This window comes from Erpetoichthys calabaricus, chromosome 3 (assembly GCF_900747795.2).
Source record: "Erpetoichthys calabaricus chromosome 3, fErpCal1.3, whole genome shotgun sequence".
Taxonomy (NCBI): domain Eukaryota; kingdom Metazoa; phylum Chordata; class Cladistia; order Polypteriformes; family Polypteridae; genus Erpetoichthys; species Erpetoichthys calabaricus.
Window position 1 is genome coordinate 127,936,845 of NC_041396.2, and position 22,916 is coordinate 127,959,760.

Consider the following 22,916-nt stretch of genomic DNA (forward strand, 5'->3'; position numbering starts at 1 on the left):
CGAGGAGGAATGGGCTACTTACATTGAGAGACTTGAGCAGTACTGCCTCGCAAACGATATTGGGAATGAGAGAAAGGTGGCTGTGCTTTTAAGTGTAATGGATCCGAAAACGTATAATCTGTTGTGCAGTCTAGTGGCACCGTTGAAACCTGCAGAAAAATCATTTAAAGATATTGTGGATGTATTGCAAGCACATTTGAACCCAAAGCCGATGATTATTGCCGAGCGGTTTCGCTTTCATAAACGGGACCAGCAGAAACACAAGTCAATTGCGGACTATATTGCTGAGCTAAAGCGGCTTGCAGAGCACTGTCATTTTGGTGAGGGCTTGTCCGACGCGCTAAGAGATCGACTTGTTTGCGGGCCTCACAACGAGAGCATACAGAAACGGCTCCTCACAGAAAGAGATTTAACATTACAGCGCGCACAGGAAATAGCGATTTCAATGGAAACGGCGGAAAAAGACGCCTTAGAATTTAAGAGAAAAGTGATTTCACAGTGCAGCCTCAATAAGGTTGTAGCAAAGCACGCTGAGAAAATGCCATCCTGTTTTAGATGTGGAAAAAAATCGCACGTTCCGACTGAATGTTGGTTTAAAGATAAAGAGTGCAGACAGTGTAATAAAAAAGGGCACATCCAGAAAATGTGCAGAATGAACGAAAATAAAGGGAAGTCACATAAAATGGGTAATAAAAGCAAAAAGGTGCATGAAATTGATAAAACCAACTCCAGTGACTCTGAAACTGAACATCTGTCTTGTCTAGAGCTCCATTCTATTAAACACACTGACCGCAGAATAATATGGGTGGCACCCAAAGTGGAAGGAGTGACATTAAAAATGGAGTTAGACTCCGGATCAGCCCTGTCAATTATTTCAGAAAAAGATTATAAAGAAAAATTTCCAAATGTGAAACTGAAAGGCACTTCAGTAATACTAAAAACATACACAGGTGAAAAGATTGCTCCCATTGGTAAGCTTAAGGTGACAGTTGTGTATGAAAGCTAGAGACATCTGCTGGATTTATATGTGCTACCAAGAGGAGGTGTTCCCTTATTTGGACGTGAATGGCTAAAAAGTATCCAGCTTAACTGGCAGTCCATAAAAGAAATGCAGGTCACCTTAGGACTGAGCATATTTCCTAAGCAGGAAAAGCATTGCTGGAGTCTGACCTGTGGTTGAATGAGCTGTGTTTCGATAGGCTAGAAGGAAGCTTGCAATTTTCACATGTAGCGACTCTTTTTCCTTTTCCATGGCTTTCATAGATAGTTTGAAGGACTGAATAAAACGTTCAGCTAGACCATTTGTTGCAGGATGGTAAGGAACAGAGGTGATGTGCTTGTACCATATGCTATTCGCCCTAAGTTTGAGGCAGAGCTCAAGCGTTTAGAAGGACAGGGTGTCCTCTCCAAAGTCAATTGGTCTGAGTGGGCAACGCCCATCGTGCCCGTGATCAAGAAAAATGGTACTGTACGCATCTGTGGTGACTTTAAAGTCACAATAAATCCTGTACTACATGTCGACCAATATCCTCTACCACGCATAGAGGATATCTTTGCCTCACTTGCTGGTGGCGAGTACTTTTCAAAGATAGATTTGTCCCAAGCATATTTACAGATGGAATTAGAGGAGTCATCTAAAAAGTACCTCACTATTAATACTCACAAGGGACTCTTCCGTTATAACAGACTGGTTTTTGGAGTTTCGTCTGCTCCTGCTATGTGGCAGAGAGCAATGGATCAGGTGCTGCAGGGCATCCCTGGTACTCGGTGTTACTTAGATGACATAATTGTAACTGGTACAGATAATAGTGCACATCTGACAAACCTTGAAGCAGTCCTTACTAGGCTGTCAGAATTTGGACTGAAAGCAAATAAAAGTAAATGCCATTTCTTTAGGGACTCTTTAGAATACTGTGGACATATTATTGATAAGAATGGCCTCCATAAATCCCCAGACAAGATTGATGCTGTCCTGAAGGCACCTCAGCCTGAAAATGTGACCCAGTTACGTTCTTTCCTGGGCCTTGTAAATTACTACCATCGATTTTTGCCAAATCTTTCAACAGTGTTGCATCCACTAAACTGTTTGCTACAAAAAGGAAGTAAATGGGAATGGTCACAAGATTGTGAACAAGCGTTTAATACTGCCAAACAGCTGATTACATCTGATGAAGTGCTGACACATTTTAATCCAAAGTTGCCATTGCGCCTGGCTTGCGATGCATCACCGTATGGCATTGGTGCTGTTCTTTCTCACAAGATGCTTGATGGCACAGAACGACCAATTGCTTTTGCATCAAGGTCTCTAAGTCCTGCTGAAAAGAATTATGCACAGATAGACAGGGAAGGTCTAAGCCTAGTGTGGGTGGTAAAGAAATTTAATCAATACCTATATGGTAAACATTTCACATTAGTTACTGATCATCAGCCCTTAGTTGCTATTTTCAATCCTCATAAGTGTGTTCCAACCATGGCTGCAGCACGCTTACAACGATGGTCTTTGTTTTTAGGCGGCCATGACTACCAAATTGAATTCAGAGGCACAAAACAACATGCAAATGCAGATGGACTTTCCCGTCTACCTTGTGAGTTTAAAGGAACTCAAAACCTTTCCGATCCAGCTGAAATTTTCCATCTAACACAACTGGAGCCCTTACCCATTACAAGTGCTCAAATTCAGAAAGAGACAAGTCGAGATCCCACTATGGCCAAATTATTTGACTTGATAATAAAAGGTTGGCCTTCTAGAAGTGATGCTGATCTCCCTGAGTACTCAAATCGACGTGACCAGTTATCAGTTTGTCAAGGATGCATTATGTGGGGCACAAGAGTGATTGTACCACCCAAACGTCGTACAAAAATACTTGAGGCACTTCATGAAGGTCATTTAGGTGTTGTAAAGATGAAAAGCTTAGCCCGAAGCTACATATAGTGGCCTGGAATTGACCTTCAAATAGAGAATCTGGCCAAGTCATGCACAGGATGCCAACAGACTCGGCGACAGCCCCAAAGCGCTCCCCTTCATACCTGGGAATGGCCAAGCTCTGTCTGGCAATGACTTCACATTGACTATGCAGGACCTTTCCATGATCGAATGTTTCTCATTGTGGTTGATGCACATTCAAAATGGCCTGAAATTTTTGCAGTAAAAAAGGCAACATCATCTAAAACGGTAGATACACTCCACACCTTATTTGCACGTACTGGACTTCCAGAACAACTAGTCAGTGACAATGGAACTCAGTTTACATCTGCTGAGTTCCAGGCATTTGTAAAAAAGAATGGCATTAAGCACATCAACTCTGTTCCTTACCATCCTGCAACAAATGGTCTAGCTGAACGTTTTATTCAGTCCTTCAAACTATCTATGAAAGCCATGGAAAAGGAAAAAGAGTCGCTACATGCGAAAATTGCAAGCTTCCTTCTAGCCTATCGAAACACAGCTCACTCAACCACAGGTCAGACTCCAGCAATGCTTTTCCCTGGAAGAAGCTTGAGATCACGCTTAGATCTACTAAAACCTGATTTGCGTATACATGTGCAAAAGAAGCAGTGCTTCCAAGACCAAAAACAACGCAAGCTTAGAATATTTGAGGTTGGACATAAAGTGCTTGCTAGAGACTACCGACACTCAAATCAGAAATGGCAACCTGGTAAGACTGTGTCAAAGACTGGTCCACTGACATACACAGTGCAGGTGGGGCATGATACAGTCTGGCGTAGACATATCGACCAGCTTCTAGATGCACAAGCTCAGGAAGACGCATCACAAGATGAGGCTGAAGAGCTGATCATTCCTCAGAACTCAAATGAGTTTACCTTCTTGACACCTGATTCATCCCTTGCTGCTGGTGAATCTCAGCCTCAAGAATCTGCTGAATCAACCTCATCTCAAATGTCTGCTCTACCTACACAAGAAAGACGCTATCCTGAGAGGATTCGTAAACCTCCTGAAAGGTTGAACTTGTAGTCGATATTAATGTACAAAGTACTTAAGAGTCTGTTAGCTTTGGTAAGCTGCATTTCGCCATATATAAATGTTTCAGTACACCATAATAAATGGTGCACTTTTATATAGTATGCTTTAGCTGTCTTTATATTCATGTTTTGTATCCATGCCAAGTGTTTTGTAGATATGATATATTAAAAAAATAAAAAAATACTGTTACACATCCAAGCTGGGTGGGAGGAAATGTTATGTATATGTAAGAATTTAATACTAAATATAAGTTCTATTTAATGTTTCAAATAATTGCATTGAATGTGTTATGTGCCTGCACCCTGGTATTAAGATGCACGTTACAGCCGGAACTTGTTTTTATACATAAAATGGTGGAAGTTTGGTAATTGCTGTATTTGTGTCTGTCTTTATTAACTTACTATTATACTGTTGGTTTATGTGTAAAAACACAACATTCTGCTTTTGCTATAGATTTAAATGCTTAACTCTCTTTTGTTGATTTCATTATATTTTGCCCTTTCTCTGTGCAGCTTTTCACCTTCGTTGTATCTTATTAATGAAAATTAAAAATGAGCAGAGCAGACACGCTGGCAAACAACACTGAATAATCAAAGGTTGCTACTTTAGCATCAGACCCACTAATTAGAAAACAATGGATTAATTAAACAATTAGAACACCTGGAAAAAATATAATGAAAATGAAGATATTGTTAAAAATTATATTGTTAAAAATCATTTATAATAATAAACATTATTCCCATATAACTGCTTGGTACATTTTAATATATATATATATTAATTACATATTATTAATATTAATTTATATTATATATATAATTTTTTTTTTACCAAACTTTGTTTTCTAATTTCTATATTGTTCCCAAAACACAGAACTTAGGAAATAACACATCACTTAATTATCCAAGGAGTCCAAGTAAAAAAAGAAGCTGGTTGGAACAAAAACCTGCAGCCACTTCCCAGGACCGAGTTTGGGAAGCACTGGTCTAGTTTATGTCAAGGTCAAATGAACATGGACACTCCACTGCAGAATTGCACTATTGTTGAATAACGTGCTGTAGTGAGATTTCTATGGGCAGAGGGAGTGGAACCTGTTGAGATTTACAGACGTTTTGTGCAGATCAGTAAGCTGTTTGGGTACCCATCTTGCACAAACTTTACAGCACCGCAAATCATCATGCACTATTTCATGTGCCGATCCATAGCTAACATCCAAATGTGCAGCAATGATGGACAACATAATCTGTTGGTCTTTTCTGATGACGGCATTCGCATGTCGATGTACCTTGTGCGTGCAAGGTCGATGGTCGAACAGATTGAGCTTTGTCATTTACACCTGTCCGTCTTACTTTAACCATTTCTAGCAAATCATGAACTCTTCCTTGAGTCATGGTGTTTTCACTTCTGTAGAAAGCCAACATCCTTCAGTGCATTTCAGCAAGTTTCATTCCCTCTGCCCAAAGAAATTACTACATGGCACGTTGTTCAACAATGGTGCAATTCATGCAGTGGAGTGTCCATGTTCGTTTGACCTTGGTTTCAACTAGACTAATGGCAGAGCACTGCACTGTGCATGTTCAGACTGCCTATAAGCCATTGTATTGCATTATTGTCTAGCCATTGTGATTACTGTATAATTTTCAAATTGTATTCACTTTTTGACTTACCCTCAAATTACTGTTCATCCCTCTATTTGAAGTTCTGCTTGTAAACTTGGCCTGTCCTAAACTCTCTGCCCCAACACTCTTAAAGGATAACTTCGGTGTTTTTCAAGTTAATGTTTTTTCTTCACAATGTCTGTATGTATTAATTTGCCACAGAAAATTGTATCCTATTTCTGCTTTTGCAGTTTACAAAAGAGCTGTGTGTACATATATGATTTTGAGAAGCCAGGTGGGTCAACCTTGGAGGTTTGGATTCACTAATATACATGTATTGCTTTGAGGAGCTGGTGGAAGGGGGGGGGGGGGGGGGGGGGGCATCAGAGCACAAGGTGCCAGTATGCAGCTATTTTACAGCAAGTGCTCAACTGCTGAAACAGAAGAGTGCAGTTTTTGGCGTACTGCCCCACTTCAGCCACTGGCTATGGGCCTGGACAATACTCTCTGTCACTGAGGCTCGCAAGTGCATTAGCAGTACAGCAGCAGCAGGCAGTGTCTTTGTGAAGTAAAATAAAAAGCTTCAGCATAGTGAAAAGATATAAGCAATCATAAGTGTGACTGTTTTCACTTATTACTATTTTCTGAGATGATTCCACACCCCTGGCCCTGAAAGGTGTGGCAAAGGAGGAAGAACTTGGCACAGTGAGGGACCTATTTTGTCTCCTTCTAAGATGGCTACATCTCATAACAATGGTTTGCTTTTTCCTTCTTAAAAGGACACAAATATGCTGTTTTGCACTATGTATGCAATCTCAAGACGAGGATCAACGCTCAGTAACATCTTTGACTTAACAAATAGACATATACAATAAGTTTTAAGACGTTTAATCACACTGGGACTGCAGTACCTTTTAGGTCCATTATACAGCACAAAAGTGGGCTTCTTTTTTTATTTATAAAATAAGTTTCACTTCAGAACATAAGTTCTTGTAGCAAACTAATATATATCATGAATACGAAGAAATTACTGACTTGACAAATACCAACCTTATCCTTTAAAAACAAAGGTGCTGGAATATTTCTTCAGAGTGATGCCATAGGGGAACCATTTTTGGTTCCCAGAACAACACTCTGCAAGAAGGTTCCAGAAAGGACCCTTTATTTATTTAGATCTATAGTAGGTACTGTGGACGAAGGTTCGAGGTAAACAGCAGGCAGACACAAATCAATAGCAGAAAGCAATTTCTTTATTCTTGGTGACAGGAGGCTTGCAGCCCCTGTCAGCTTGTGTAACTGACAGCTAGTCACAGCCTTGCTTCCTCTTTTCACAGCAGGCTTTTATATCGTTTTTGTCACATATGCACTTACCGCAAAGCTTATTTTGTAGTTGCAGTTTCACAAGCAGCCCTCCCTTACTGGTGGGGTAACTTCTTCTTTTTAACTAAGATAGAGTGCATCTTCCTAAGGGCTGACTCACTTAATAACCTTTAACTTCCCCACATCACATACCTTAACAATCTTAATACATTCATATGGTTAACACAAAGAACTCTTATACTTGAAAATAATACATTTTCTTAGTTTCAGCTGGTTTGCATAACATATTTTTCATCCACCCAGATGCACACAGATAGTAATCATCAAGGCATTTTAGATTTGTTTATCTAAGTACAAAAATAGGTCAAAAGGTCCTCAGTCCAAGATTCTTTGTTCAACTATTATTTAATATATTGATTTAAAATTTTTATTATTCCACATTCCCCCCTTTTTGAACAAAGAATAGTTCAAACAAAACAATCCTGATCGAGGGTGGACTGAGAAGAAAATTGGGGGTGGGAGAGAAGATGCATGCATTCTGTGTGGACAAAATAAGCTTTAGTTACTGAGGCAGTGAAAAACTTCTGGATAAATAATGGATTAATGGAATAAGGCAACAGCCAATCAAAAGAATCACTCCAGCTTGAACATTCAGACAGGTTGGAGGAGGAGCTTGAATCAGATTTAAACCCGGGTCGAGTCGCACAAACATATTTTTCAGACCATCTCCATTTGTCTTGTCTGCTGGATCCACAGGGAGCAATGGCACAAAAGTCAATCTGGAATGAGGCAGTCTTCCCTATTTGGAAAATTAACGTGGGAAAGTCCCCATGTATTTGCTTCAGTTGGTGAGTCGGACAGTCACTACCTGTTTGTCGTTGTCCCAAAGTCAGATGGATAGAAAAGATTAGGACTAGCAGAGCTATGTGTGCCATTTTTTGTAATGCGACACGTGAATCCAGGCAGGGAGTCCTTCGACTTTAACGGCGTGAGGTGTGGATAGCAGCACCTGGAACGGTCCCCTCCAGCGAGGTTGATGCCAGTGCTTCCTTCGGGTGTCTCTGACCAGTATCCAGGTTCCCAGGGGAATCTGTGACTCCGTTGGTGGAGGACTGGTTCGCCAAGCCTGGTTAACCTGCTCGTGGACTTCCTTCAGGGATGCTCGGAGACCTCTAAGACTGGAGAGAAGATCATTGTCCACAGTATGCAGATTGACATTTCCAATAACCATGCCGGCAGGCATGGGCCGTCTGGTCAGAATTTCAAACGGCGAAAGTCCCAACTGCCCGTGTGTCCTCCCTCTCAATCCCATTAAGGCCAGGGGTAAAGCGTCAGGCCAGGTTAAATTTGTCTGCTCACAGATTTTTGCCAATTTAGATTTTAGGGTGCCATTGCACCTCTCTACAATACCTCCACTTTGGGGATGGTACTTGCAGTAATGATGTACATTTATCTGGAGCCAAGTGGTCAATTCATTTATTACAGAGTTCACAAAATGGGTACCATTATCAGTCTGCAATTTCTGTGGTATTCCCCATCTTGGAATGATTTCTGTTATCAAGGCTTTTGCCACAGTTTTGGCGTCTGCATGTTTGGAAGGGAAAGCTTCCACCCATCGGGAGAACACATCGACAATTACCAAGCAGTAACGGTAGCCCTTAGACGGTGTTAATTCAATGAAGTCCATTTGGAGATGTTCGAATGGACCCATTGGGTTAGGTGTGACGGCGGGACTTACCTGGGTACCTGGTACAGGGTCCTGTTTCCCAGTATGGGTTTGGCATTTAACTATTGCCAGTTTTGATGGTTTGGTTATGGCTTCTAAGAGGGATTCTATTAACTTTTGATGTTAGATGGGCTTGCTAGTACTGGTCTTGAATCCCCTTAATTTCCATAATGCTTCATGATCATGGCAGACTCCAAAAGCATACCTGGAATCAGTATAGATTGTTATGATTTTCCCTTCTGACAACTGATAAGCTTGGATGAGAGCTATCAATTCAGAAGCTTGCACGCTTAAACTTGAAGAAATTCGGTTTGCCTTCAGCAGGTGGTCACCTTTGACCACTGCATAGCTGGTTGAGGGTGTTTCATTATCCAATCGCAAGGAACATCCATCCACATAAATTATCTCCCCTGTTTCTAAGGGGCTTTCCTGCAGGTCTGGTCTGGGTTTTATGACCTTAGTTATTTCATCATAACAGTTATGTGGCTCCCCTTCTTCTTCAGTGGGAAGAAGAGTGGCTGGGTTTAAAGTGGAGCACCTTTCGATGGTGACGTTTGACAGTGTACAAAGTACATTTTGATAGTGTATTGCCCTAGCAGTAGTGAGATGTGATGTTTTGGCCTGTACTAAAATGGAGTGTACGGCGTGAGGCACCTTTAATGTTAGGGGGCTCATGAGCACTATATCTGTACTGGCTAGCACGGCTTCTGTTGTGGCTGCTACAGTCCCATAGCCACTGGATCCAATTTTTTGGCTATTGGTCTCTGTTTTTCTCCATGGAGCTGTGTTAGTACTGCATTCATTCATCCACGAACAGAGTGAATGGACAAGAATAGTCAGGGAGTCCTAAAGCTGGCGCAGAGAGTAGTGCACTTTTTAAATCACATAGAGCCTTCTCAGCCTGCTCATTCCACTGTATGCGACCAGAAAGAGGAAGGTCGGCAGTGTTTGCTAGATTTTGTAAAGGCTGTGCTCTTTCAGAAAAATGTACAATCAAACAACTTCTCAGGCTGCAAGCTGGAACTACTTTTAAATTAGGAATTCATCTTACCGTAGTTTTATACGTGCTAGTTTCCAGATCATGAAAAAGTCCGTGGCGAAACCGGGTTCAGCGGCAATCAAGGAAACACTAATTTCCGTGGCGATCCAAGTTCCAGCGACAAATCAAGGACAATCCACTTCGGGAAATCACACAGCACAACTCCACAACAAGAAAACATTCCCATCAAAAGCTATGCGGCCACAGAGAATATCCCGACTTAACCTGTTGTTTTATGACCGGTCTTGGAAGGTTTTGAATGGTGGTTATGCGGTCTTTTGACAGAGCTCTGGTACCACACGTGATGTCATGACCCAAGTACTTGATGGTGGTCTGAACTAACTGCAGTTTGGCCTTAGAGACCTTGTGCTCATTTTCAGCAAGATATTTGAGCAATAATTCTGTGTCTTGTGTGCATGCATTCTCTGTTTCGCTACAGAGTAATAAATTGTTGACGTACTGTATCAATGCACTCCTCCTGTTAACCAGAAGCCTTCCAGGTTCTGAGCAAGCGCTTGGCCGTATACACAAGGAACCTCTGTATAACCTTGTGGCATAATGGTCCATTTTCAACGGTGGATTTGAAAAATAAAAGCAAACCAAAACTGAGAATCAGGATGTACAGGAATAGAAAAGAAAGCATTTGCTAAGTCAATTACTGAGAAGTAACGAGCCGTTGCAGGAATCGTAGAGAGAATAGTGCAAGGATTAGGGATAATCGGTACCCTAGATAAAATAGCTGAATCAACTTGTCTGAGGTCTTGGACAAAGCGCCAAGAGCCATCAGCCTTCTTTATTGGCAGAATAGGAGAATTTACAGGAGAATATTTGATGGGAATTATAGCCCCCCTTTTAACAAGCTCTTTATGTACAGCCGCAATTCCGAGTTCGGCCTCGGGAGAAAGAGGAAATTGTGCACGGCGAGGATGGAAGGATGATTTCGGAAAAACCACCAGAGGTTCACAATTTGCAATCCTGCCAAAATCGTTCTTTCCCTGAGACCATAGGGTGTCAGGAATTGATGAAAGCCATGGGAAAAAGTCTGTTTGTAGAGAGCATAGAGAAAGAGATGGGTGACAGAGGGAACGAATGACTGGCAGGTCGATCTGGATTAACACCTTAGTTATCAAATGGTCTGAAGTATCAAAAATGCCTGGTGCGACATATAGCCAATCAGTCCTATTTAGACATTGCTCAACCCAGTCCCCAATTTTGACCCAACGAACGGTGTTAGATTTGGCCAAGGAAACATGGGGGACACCTCCTAAATAGAAAATGCTTTGTGAATATGTGAACTGAAGCAGCAGCTTTGGTGGATGAGATAAAAATGCAAGGGATATGAAGGGTCTCTGGGCAAATACCTGAAGAGAGAAAAGATTCTAACCAAGGTGTGTCTACTTCGGCAGGGAAGTACTGGGCAGTACAGTGTAGGGTGTCAGGGACCTGCAAGTGGGGAAAAAGACATGAAGGAAAAGAGTGTAGGGCTTTAAGGAGAAGGGTGTGTGGGAAGATGTTTAGGGTCCAGGCTGCAAAAGAGGGTTTGGGGTGTGGGGAGATTTGGCACAGGAGCTTAGGAATGGAGCAGTAAAATCCTTGTTCTGTCAGTGAGATTGAGAGTGACAGTTTAGTCATGAGGTCTCTTCCTAGTAGATTGAGAGGACACAGATGATTTAACAGGAAGCGATGAGTTAATGGAGAGCTGTCGGTGCTGAGTTGCACTTGCAGAGGCTTTGAAACTAGTAAAGTGTCTGGTTGTCCTGAAGCAGTGAGAACCTTCACAGTGTCTTTCGAGGCAGGGACCTCCAACAGTGAGAAAGTGGAGCGTGTGGCTCCTGTGTCCACAAGGAAGACAGTTTCCTTGCCGTTTACTATCAAAGTCAGTAAAGGATCTGTGTCAGCATGACGGGTAAGCAGAGGAAACTGGAAGAAATGGCTGGGGGTCCCTGCTAATTCCTATGACCAAGGAATGCCATTAGGCTCTGGGAGAGGAGATGTTCGTGGTGGGCGCTTGTTTGGGCAGTCACGTCTGAAATGTCCAAGCTCACCGCAGCCGTAGCAGGCATATGACGCTGGTGTTTGCTCCGAAGGGTTGGGCATCTGAGCGAAGGGATTGTTAGGGTTGGAAGACGGGAACCCCCGTCCCCTCCCACGCCCTCTTCCTCCGAAAGAATTGCCACGTCCACGGCCTTGGAAACCTCTGCCCCTGCTCGTTCCCCCTGTGTAATATTGAAGTTGTGCTGCAAGCAGCTTAGTCTGTGTATCAGATTCTTTTTGCTTAGATTGTCTCTCGGCATGCTCTGCATGGCGTTTCACTTCCTCAAAAGTAGTGCTTTCCCAGCCTATGCAGGACATGCGAACTTTGCTTTGAATGTCACTTCTTAGTCCCGAAACAAAAGGGGGAACGGCAGCGCGAGTTTGATCATCAGCATTGTCTAGGCCTGAATGATTAGCCATAAGGTCTTGTATTCTGTGTGCCCACTCATCGACTGTCTCGCCTTTCTTTTGCTTGGCAGCTGATATGAGGGACCAGTCTGTGCCTTTTTATATTTTCCTGCAATTGCAGTTTTTAAACAAGTCCCATGATTAACAGTTGCCCAGGTAGTGCCTAGTTTTCGTCGCAACACCTGTGTCCATTCTGCAGCATATCATCTAGCTGTTGGAGCTGCTCCTCGAATTTTAGCCCACCAACCCCCTTAGGGCAGGCAGTTCAGACACCACATTTTTTAATTCTTGAATATCCCAATTACGGTGAATCTTTACAGTAGTGGGGTTATTGGGTCCTGCAGCCTGGTGGGGTCGTGTCGGGGGTTAGGGACCTTGATTAGGGGGCATGAGAATATGGAGGGGGTAAACAAATGACGAGGTATAGGGGGTCCTTCTTTTCTGTTTTCTTTCTTTTGTTCTAGGGATCGGGCTCTGGTTCTATCTTAGTCTTTTGCAAAGCTAATAACATTTCTTCCTTTTCTTTCCGGGTTTTAACTTCGGCAGCAAGCAATTCATTACGCTTTTGTGCTGCCTCCAGGGTTCTATCCTTTATCACTAGTTCCCACCTATCAAACATGTCCATTCTATAAGGACCCCTGTTACAACAGCCTTGGGTATTTCTGCATAGGATTTTCCTAATTACTTGTATTTCTGAAATGCCCCCAGTTCCCTCAACTGGCCATCTACCACCGCTTTATTCCATTTTTTTTTTTTTTTACATGCTTTTTTTTTTTTTTTTAAATCTAATCCGGTTTTCTTTTTCAACTAGTTTCCTAGGTGAACCTCCTTTCGGACCCGAACTAGAGTCCGACATACTCAATTTTCTTTCCCGTAAACTAGTCAAATCCCTGAGTTACGTCTTTTACTCAATCGGATTCCCTCAGTCTACTCACCAAGAATTTCTCGTCCTGCTAGGGAAACTCCCAGTTTCACTTGACCTTCGTATACAATCGGAGGAGGCCAGAGACTTCTCACACAGGATTCGCCTGAGGCAGGACAGTCCTAACTTTTGCCGGAGCTGGTCCCCCCGATCCGGCCGGAATCGGTCCTCTTACCGGTCTTCTGGACGATCCCGCTCGAGGAGTCACCTGTCTGTCCCACATTGGGCGCCAGAAAACTGTGGACGAAGGTTCGAGGTAAACAGCAGGCAGACAGCAGATGTAGAATAAAAAGAGTAATTTCTTTATTCTTTGGTGAGCAGAGGAAACTATTGCAGCCCCTGTCAGCTTTGTGTCACTGACAGTACCATAAATAGGTATGAATAGATGATAACACATGTGTGAGATACCAGTAGGTTCTTAATTTTAAAAGGACTTTTGCTGCATACAATAACACAGGCAGAGTTAAGGCTTTCTTGATCAGTTAGTATCCTGCTAGGTTACTTATTATACAGTATATTAAGGATTTCTATTTTGTCCCCATTTTAGGAACCATTTCAAAGCCCAAAGAACCAACTTTATATACAAAGAACCTTTCACAGAATTAAATAGTTCTTTGTCAAACAATGGTTCTATGAGTAACCACACATACCAGTGAAGTGCCATTAAAGAACGGTTATTTTTAAGAGAGCAATTCCCAGTTTAGACAATCCCAGACCCATCTATTCAAACATTTCCCTAATACATTGGTGCCCCTTCTGTTCAAATATACAGTGGAACCTCGGTTCACGAACGTCTCGGTACACGTACAAATCGGTTTACGACCAAAAAGTTTGCCAAGCTTTTGCCTTGGTTCACGACCACACACTCGGTATACGAACAAGCCAGGTTCCCTTTCGGTTTGTACATGTTCAGTTTCTCCCTGTACAGCGAGCAAGAGAGAGCGAGAGCATGCGACACACACACACACACACACACACAGAGGCAGCACACACACAGGCAGCACGCGAGAGAGAGCCGCGCACACACACACACAGGCAGCGAGAGAGATAGAGCCGAGCATATACACAGGCAGCGCCAGAGAGAGACAGACGCGCACACACACAGGAGCGCGCTAGAGAGACACACACACAGGCGCTCCAGGCTCGCAAAAGAGAGAGAGAGAGAGAGCGAGCGAGAGAGGGAGGGACGCATAAGGTAGAGAAGGCTTGTTTTTGTTTTCAGTTCGATTTACAGTGATTGGTTCGTAGCCTGCATTGTTACAATGTTACTTTTCTTGGTGGTTTATTAAATTACGGATTTTTCAAATGTTAATTTTTCCCCCTGTGCTTAAAACTCAAAAAAAAAAAAAAGTGCTTTTAGTGAGCGGTTCCTAGCACTATAGCATGAACTATTGCAGTGTTAGTTTTCTCTGTTGTTCAAGGTTTTCTCAGTGTTATTCAATGTTTTTACATTTAGTTTACTATTACGCTGTGCATTCTATGGTATAATTAACTATATTTGTGCTTAAAAATTTAAAAAAATATATACTTACATGGGCGGCACGGTGGCGCAGTGGGTAGCGCTGCTGCCTCGCAGTTGGGTGATCTGGGGACCTGGGTTCGCTTCCCGGGTCCGCCCTGCGTGGAGTTTGCATGTTCTCCCCGTGTCTGCGTGGGTTTCCTCCGGGCGCTCCGGTTTCCTCCCACAGTCCAAAGACATGCAGGTTAGGTGGATTGGCGATTCTAAATTGGCCCTAGTGTGTGCTTGGTGTGTGGGTGTGTTTGTGTGTGTCCTGTGGTGGGTTGGCACCCTGCCCAGGATTGGTTCCCTGCCTTGTGCCCTGTGTTGGCTGGGATTGGCTCCAGCAGACCCCCGTGACCCTGTGTTCGGATTCAGCGGGTTGGAAAATGGATGGATATACTTACATACAGTTTGTACGGTCTGGAACGGATTAATTGTATTTACATACAATCCTATGGGGGAAATTGCTTCGGTTCACGACCAAATTGGTTTACGACCAGAGTTTTGGAACGAATTATGGTCGTGAACCGAGGTTCCACTGTAATTAATCACAGTGATACAGGTCCCTTATGTTCCAGAAGGTATCCCAATGTCTCATGTGTTAAACCTTCTAATATCTTCATTCTTACTTGGACTGGTACATAGTATAGGCAGAACTTCCTGTCAGTCCCACACCTCAGCTTGGCACTTGTCTCAATTTAGCTAGCAGAAATGTATGTTACTGGCAGAACCGTCACCAATGAGATGGTGAATCATTGTGCAGCAGTGATGAGAGACCACTTCTCATTCTCTGAAAATGTCTTCAACCACCCGGACCCTAACTTAACTTTTACTAAGCAGTCAGCACACCTTGGCACATAAATGGGTGTAGAAAAAGTGAGGAGTGGCTGCACACAGGCTCTTTGTGAATCACTCATACATAGATCACTCATGTCTTCCAAACCCTTTCTGTGTTCCTACGGACACTACGGGAGGACAGGAGACACACAGTGTCGGGCTCTTAAGTTTGCTGAGGACGCGTTCAGTGAGTTGGTTCTGACCAAGGAGCTGGCCTTGAGTGCACTAACTGGGTCCCAGGCCTTTGACCTCACTAAATGGAGTTACCTGTCTGGTGCATCATACTGGGGGCCTTTTGGCTACTGCATCTTTCTATGTACTGGTAAAGGACTCAACCAGATGATTCTTTACAAAGGCAAAAGCCACCACAGAATGCCTCCACACTGGTCCACCACTGGTCCCCCTACCAGTATCCACTGCTCTTCCACCATCATTATCAATAGTTTCTGCCATTCCTCAACCATTTGCTGCCTGATGGCAACAAAAAGAGCAGTCAGTTGAAATGGCAGCAATGGATCCTTGTTAATCAAAAGAAAAAAGTCTGAACACCTTCTCTGCCAATTCTATGGCCACCTCAAAATCACGGAATTTGGTTATATTTTGGTAGGAAACCCATGTGCCCCAGGGCTGCCGGCAGGTCAGTGCAGGAGTAGATTGAATGAAAGAGGTGACAGGAAAGAGACTTGAGCAGCTGACCTAATGTTCAGGATATCTGGCTGTGGCCCCTTCCACAATGGTTTGTGTGTCTTTTGTTTTTCCTTCTACAAATATGCTTGCAAATAGCTGATCATTTTCTTACCTTTTTTTTTTTAATTAATGCAGAGAATTGTCAGTTTGTATATTTGGCATCTTATTTAACAATTGTCATGTAAACAGTTGCAGTGTGTATTGCAGTATCATTGTATTAAATATTAATTTTCCTGAATTTACTTTATCATTATAAACTGCTCAAAAAAATTAAAGGAACACTTTGAAAACACATCAGATCTCAATGGGAAAAAAATCGTGCTGGATCAGTATAGATGTACTGATATGGACTGGGTAATGTGTTATTAATGAAAGAATGCCACATCGTTTGATGAAAATGAAAATTATCAACCTACAGAGGGCTGAATTCAAAGACACCCCAAAAATCAAAGTGAAAAAATGATGTGGCAGGCTAGTCCATTTTGCCAAAATTTCACTGCAGCAACTTAAAATCATACTCAGTAGTTTTTATGGCCCCCACATGCTTATATGCATGCCTGACAACATCTGGGCATGCTCCTAATGAGATGACGGATGATGTCCTGGGGGATCTCCTCCCAGATCTGGACCAGAGCATCACTGAGCTCCTGGGCAGTCTGAGGTGCAACCTGGCGGCATCGGATGGACTGAAACATAATGTCCCAAAGGTGTTCTATTGGATTTAGGTCAGGCGAGTGAGAGTGGGGGCCAGTCAATGGTATCAATTCCTTCATCCTCCAGGAACTGCCTGCATACTCTCGCTACATGAGGCCAGGCATTGTCATGCACCAGGAGGCACCCAGGACCCACTGCACCAGCCTAATAGGGTCTGCAATGGGTCCAAGGATTTCATCCCGATACCTAATGGCAGTCAAGGTGCCGTTGTCTATCCTGTAGAGGTCTGTGTGTCCCTCCATGGGCATGCCTCCCCAGACCATCACTGACCCATCACCAAACCAGTCATGCTGAACGATTTTACAGGCAGCATAACGTTCTCCACGGCTTCTCCAGACCCTTTCATGTCTGTCACATGTGCTCAAAGTGAACCTGCTCTCATCTGTGAAAAGCACAGGGCGCCAGTGGTGGACCTGCCAATTCTGGTATTCTATGGCAAATGCCAATCGACCTCCATAGTGCTGGGCAGTGAGCACAGGGCCCACTAGAGGATGTCGGGCCCTCAGGCCACCCTCATGAAGTCTTTTTCTGATTGTTTGGTCAGAGACATTCACAGCAGTGGCCTGCTGGAGGCCATTTTGTAGGGCTCTGGCAGTGCTCATCCTGTTCCTCCTTGCCCAAAGGAGCAGATACCAGTCCTGCTGATGGGTTAAGGACTTTGTACGGCCCTGTCCAGCTCTCCTAGAGTAACTGTCTGTCTCCTGGAATCTCCTCCATGCCCTTGAGACTGTGCTGGGTGACACAGCAAACCTTCTGGCAATGGCATGTATTGATGTGCCATCCTGGAGAAGTGGGACTACCTGTGCAACCTCTGTAGGGTCCAGGTATCGCCTCATGCTACCAGTAGTGACATTGACCTTAGCCAAATGCAAAACTAGTGAAAAAACAATCAGAAAAGATGAGGAGGGAAAAATGTCAGTGGCTTCCATCTGTTAAACCATTCCTGATTTGGGGGTCATCTCATTAACATCAAAGCAGCTGAAACTGATTAACAACCCCCTCTGCTACTTAACTGACCAGATCAATATCCCAGACGTTTCATTGACTTGATGCTATACTATGATTAAAAAGTGTTCCTTTATTTTTTTTGAGCAGTATATTTCATATTTTTTTGAGCAGTATATTTCAGTCATTTGACTACCTATGACAAGGAGAAGCCAACTACTTAAGACAGCGTAGTGTGTGTTTTGGGGCTTGCTCACTTCTACGTCATTTAAGCAGTCCTTATCACTCATTCATTTTCCACACTCAGCCAGTTCAGGGTAGCAGGACACAGAGCCCATCCGGAGCAAGTCAGACATTAAAGCAAACAAGTCAAATGTGTTATTATTAAAAGTCCGTATATTTTCAAAAAACTGCTTAATTAGAATTTAGAATAACCGTCACAGGCTTTGGAGCTGGGATTTGGCTTTCTCATAATGTATAATCTTACATCACACTTTCTATTTAATTACAATTGCTCTGTCTGATTTTAATCTTTGTATTTTACTTTCATTTATAAGGTGTGTTTTATCTATTGTTCGGTGTCCTTGAGTGTTTAGGAAGGCGCCTACGAATAAATAAAATTTATTATTAAAACAATATTTCAGCTAAACATCTCTCTTTGATATTTAAGTTTTGTTCTTAAATACTCTGTGAATAAAATCTTCCACTTTTAAAACCGAAACAACTACTTAACGATTTATATTATCTACGGCAGGGGTTCTCAATATCGGTCCTGGGGGCCCACTGTGCTTTCAGGTTTTTGTTCCAACCAGATTCATAATCAGTGACAACACCTGATAACACTGATCTCAATTAATTAGCTGGTATTTTTTTCTCTTCTCTTATTCTACAATAAGAAAGCACCGCAGCATGTTTTACATTTATAAGACATTTAGGAATATTTCTGCTTTTGCTATATATTTAAATGCTTAACAACCTTTTGTTGATTTCATTTTATTTTGCCCTTTCTTTGTGCAGTTTGCACCCTTCATTGTATCTTAATAATGTCAACCAGCAGAGCAGACAGCCAGGCAAAAAGAACTGAATCATGAAAGGCTGCAACTACTTCAGCGTTAGACCCACTAATTAGAAAATAATGAATTAATTAAACAATTGGAACACCTGGCAAAAAATTGAATGAAAATCGAGATGAAAATATTGTTAAAAAGAAAACAAAAATACATTTTTCCCATATAACTGCTTGGTACATTTTAATATATATATATATATATATATATTTACCAAACTTAGTTTTCTAATTTCTATATTTGTCCCACAACACAGAATCTGGCAAATAACAATTCACTTAATTAGCCCAGGAGTCCAATTAAAAACTGAAGCTGGTTGGAACAAAAACCTGCAGCCACAGTGTTGACCCCTGATCTACGGAGAGCTTGCAAGTACTGCGTGTCACTGCTTAGTGCTTTTAGCGCCACCCCGTGGCAATTCTCAACACTCCTCACATATATTTTTAATTTATGGAAGATCCCCGCTAGATGGCAGTTACGGACATTAGCTACGCAAACATCTTCGTTTTTTTCTTCCGTAGCTATTCTCATGTTTATGTTCTTTTTTTCGGCTGCTCCCGTTAGGAGTCGTCACTACGGATGGGGTCGCTATTTTTTAAAGCTGGGAAAAAAAACACACGTCTGGCCAAGACAGAGGTCTGGTCTCTAGCTAGTTTAAACTGAATTCAGGAGATACGAGAATGTAATGTTGCATTATATGTTAATGCTGTATTATGTTATGCCATATATACATGCATTATTCAAAATATTTTACGCCACCATCACTGTTTAAAATTGCGTTTTAATTGCTCTCGAAGCACTTAGTAGCACCCCACGGAAGGTAATGCTGGTGGACACGGCTGCTGATTTATGAAGAGTTGAAACGCCTGTGCCCTAGGCTAGATCATTGCATTGTTTCGTGTGCCTCATTGCATTGTTTCGTGTGCCCATTTAGGCAGAACACATATTCTGGTAGGTCGTTTAGGTCTGTATTGTGTGCTGACGGTGTACAGCTAAGGCTAATACTAGCTGACCTCGTATATTTTACTATTTATGAGGCGCGCTCATGTATGTGTCGAAAACTACACAGGTTGTGCCCCGTTCGTGTGATCTCACGCAGTTGACTGGAGTCACCGAGTTGGAACTTCCACAAGATCTCTTCGAATTCTCTAAATTGTGCCGTAACGCCTTAGTTGTACAGAATGTAATTTGGTCCAGCAGCATTGGTAGCGAAGTGATAACATATTGTAGCGTCCCAGCCAGGTTGAAGTCTTTTTGTTTTTTTGACTGTTAGGTCCGATTGAAGGAGGGCGGAGTACAGCACGGAAGACTGACAACGGGGTATTGATTGGGGCGGTAACCTGGGGGAGGGGTGGGGCAACCCGGGATGGGAGGAGGGATTGGAGAGGGTGCTTAAAAGGGTGTGTGTTTGGGGTTACGAGGTCGGAGTTCTTTTTCTTGCTTGTTCAAGTAAAAACTTTTTGGTGAGACTTTACTACGTCTGTTTTTTTAACTTCTTTTTTCGAGTCGGACGCGGAGATCGCTACAATATTATACTTCTACTTTAATGTTTATTTTCAGACCAACTAAATTCGCGTTCCTCCGAATTGTCCGACCGAAATTTACGTGAACCCACTGAGGTGGGAAGATGATATGGAGGGATATTTCGGACAAGAATAAATATAAATAAATAAAAAAATGAATGTGCATTATTACAGTAATGAAGGAAAATAGAATGAAACGTGAGCTCAATAAATCTGTCTAAAAATGTTGATTTTGTTATTCTGTCCGAAGCATTCGTCCTTAAGTCACAGCTCCGCAAACACCGACAGCAGATGAACTTCACATTAATGAATTTCTTCCGATTGACAGTTTGTTGCGTATTACAGCGCTAGAAAAATATTATTAACTGGAGAATGCGGGCATCGATCCCGCTACCTCTCGCATGCTAAGCGAGCGCTCTACCATTTGAGCTAATCCCCCACTTGTTTCATAATATTTCATCTATTGTAAATAGTATTTAAATTTAAATTCCAACATATATGTAATATTGACTGGTTAGTTTGCTATGTAACGCTAGCCTGCATTCAAAGTTACGGCCTCCTCACTCCCAAGGGTTTAAAAGATGAGTCGATATTTCTGATGAATTAATTTTAGCGCATGATGTATATATAAATAAAATTATTTTTGCTATTGTTACTGCGGTGGGTTGGCACCCTGCCCGGGATTGGTTCCTGCCTTGTGCCCTGTGTTGGCTGGGATTGGCTCCAGCAGACCCCCGTGACCCTGTGTTCGGATTCAGCGGGTTGGAAAATGGATGGATTGCTATTATTATTTTTGAAACAGTACAGGGTGGAACTGTAAAAAATGTCGAGACAGTGTTTTCTTATATACGAGTTACTTTGTAATATACTTTCGTATTTGCAGTTGTTTAGAGCGGGCGCTTGCCGTGAACAAACATGCAACAAAGTGGATTATTCTAGAAATTTCGTATATGAACTGGTAAAACAAATGATACGTTGTGAAACATTGTCAAATTGTCACAAGGGTCCAAATTTTCACACTTTAGCAGTACTTTAACAAACGTTAAACAGAATATAATCTCGTCATTACAAGAACAAGATGGACTAACAATACGTAACAAAAGGAAAAGATTTAGAAGTCCTTCGAGCCGGAATCGAACCAGCGACCTAAGGATTCCCGCAGTGTACCTCTACAGTCCTCCGCTCTACCAGCTGAGCTATCGAAGGCTTTCTGTTTAAACCTTTTCCCGCAAGTCTCTTCACTTTAAATATGATTTTTTTTTTCAATTATTATTGGAGAAATGTTTATTTAAAGCGTAGTTGATAGTATCTTGCAATTTTTCCTAAACTCGACTTCAAATTACAAAAAACAAAGTATTACCATATTGATTAAAATGTCAGGCTTTATTCTCAGACTTGAACGTCGTAGCCCGACTGGCGTGGTCACCGCTGTAATATAAGGATATCGCGTATTAGTCAAGGGATAGCTGCGATTCTTGAGAGATAATCGACCAGAAATTATTGCAGGGATACATGGCAGATTGCTGAGTGAAAGAATATGTCTCTAAAATATACAGTATATATTTTTAAACTTTCTCTTCGACGAACGGTGCTTTGAATTCTACTTTGCAGATTTAGTTGTTTATTTTTATTTTTTGATTAAACTAAAACTGTTTAATGAATGATTGATTTGTTAAGGAACATATGGACAACAAGCATAGTTAAAATCACAATTAAACAAACTGCCTGCAAATTCTATTGAATCATAATTATAACAAATAATATCGCATTTCACTTACTTGTATAGCACCTTTACCATGGTCTCAGACGGCCGCACAGATAATCAGGAGGGGTACAATAAAAATGAAAGCACAGTAAGAATGAATAAATAATAGTTCACAGCCTTGTGTTTGTATGTATTTATAAAATTTGGGAAGTAATATATTCTAGTTGATGCTGACATTTAATTAATTTGAAGTAGGTGAAAATAAATATTTGGAAATATTGCAATGGGAAATGTTTATATACTTATAGTAAACAGCACACACACCATTTAGTTAATTATATACAGTGCATCTGGAAAGTATTCACAGCGCATTACTTTTTCCACATTTTGTTATTGTTACAGCCTTATTCCAAAATCGATTAAATCCATTTTTTTCCTCAGAATTCTACACACAACACCCCATAATGAAAACGTGAAAAAAGTTTACTTGAGGTTTTTGCAAATTTATTAAAAATAAAAAAACTGAGAAATCACCTGTACATAAGTATTCACAGCCTTTGCTCAATACTGCACCTTTGACAGCAATTACAGCCTCAAGTCTTTTTGGATATGATGCCAGATGCTGTGCACCGACGCTTCCCATCCAACCTGATGGAGCTTGAGAGGTGCTGCAAAGAGGAATGGGCGAAACTGGCCAAGGATAGGTGTGCCAAGCTTGTGGCATCATATTCAAAAAGACTTGAGGTTGTAATTGCTGCCAAAGGTGCATCGACAAAGTATTGCGCAAAGGCTGTGAATACTTATGTACATGTGCTTTCTCAATTTTTTTATTTTTAATAAATTTGCAAAAACCTCAAGTAAACTTTTTTCACGTTGTCATTATGGGGTGTTGTGTGCAGAATTCTGAGGAA

At 41.9% G+C, this 22,916-nt stretch overlaps 2 non-coding genes and 1 pseudogene across 2 annotated transcripts; 1 reads left to right on the forward strand and 2 right to left on the reverse strand.

Annotated features, from left to right (window-relative positions):
- The first annotated feature begins 1,201 nt into the window (after positions 1-1,201).
- Positions 1,202-3,970, forward strand: LOC114648376 (uncharacterized protein K02A2.6-like; annotated as a pseudogene).
- Positions 3,971-20,666: 16,696 nt separating this feature from the next.
- Positions 20,667-20,739, reverse strand: trnaa-agc (transfer RNA alanine (anticodon AGC)). The gene has a single exon. It is a non-coding gene; the product is annotated as a tRNA-Ala (tRNA).
- Positions 20,740-21,418: 679 nt separating this feature from the next.
- Positions 21,419-21,506, reverse strand: trnay-gua (transfer RNA tyrosine (anticodon GUA)). The gene is given in 2 exon segments: positions 21,419-21,454; positions 21,470-21,506. It is a non-coding gene; the product is annotated as a tRNA-Tyr (tRNA).
- Positions 21,507-22,916: the final 1,410 nt, after the last annotated feature.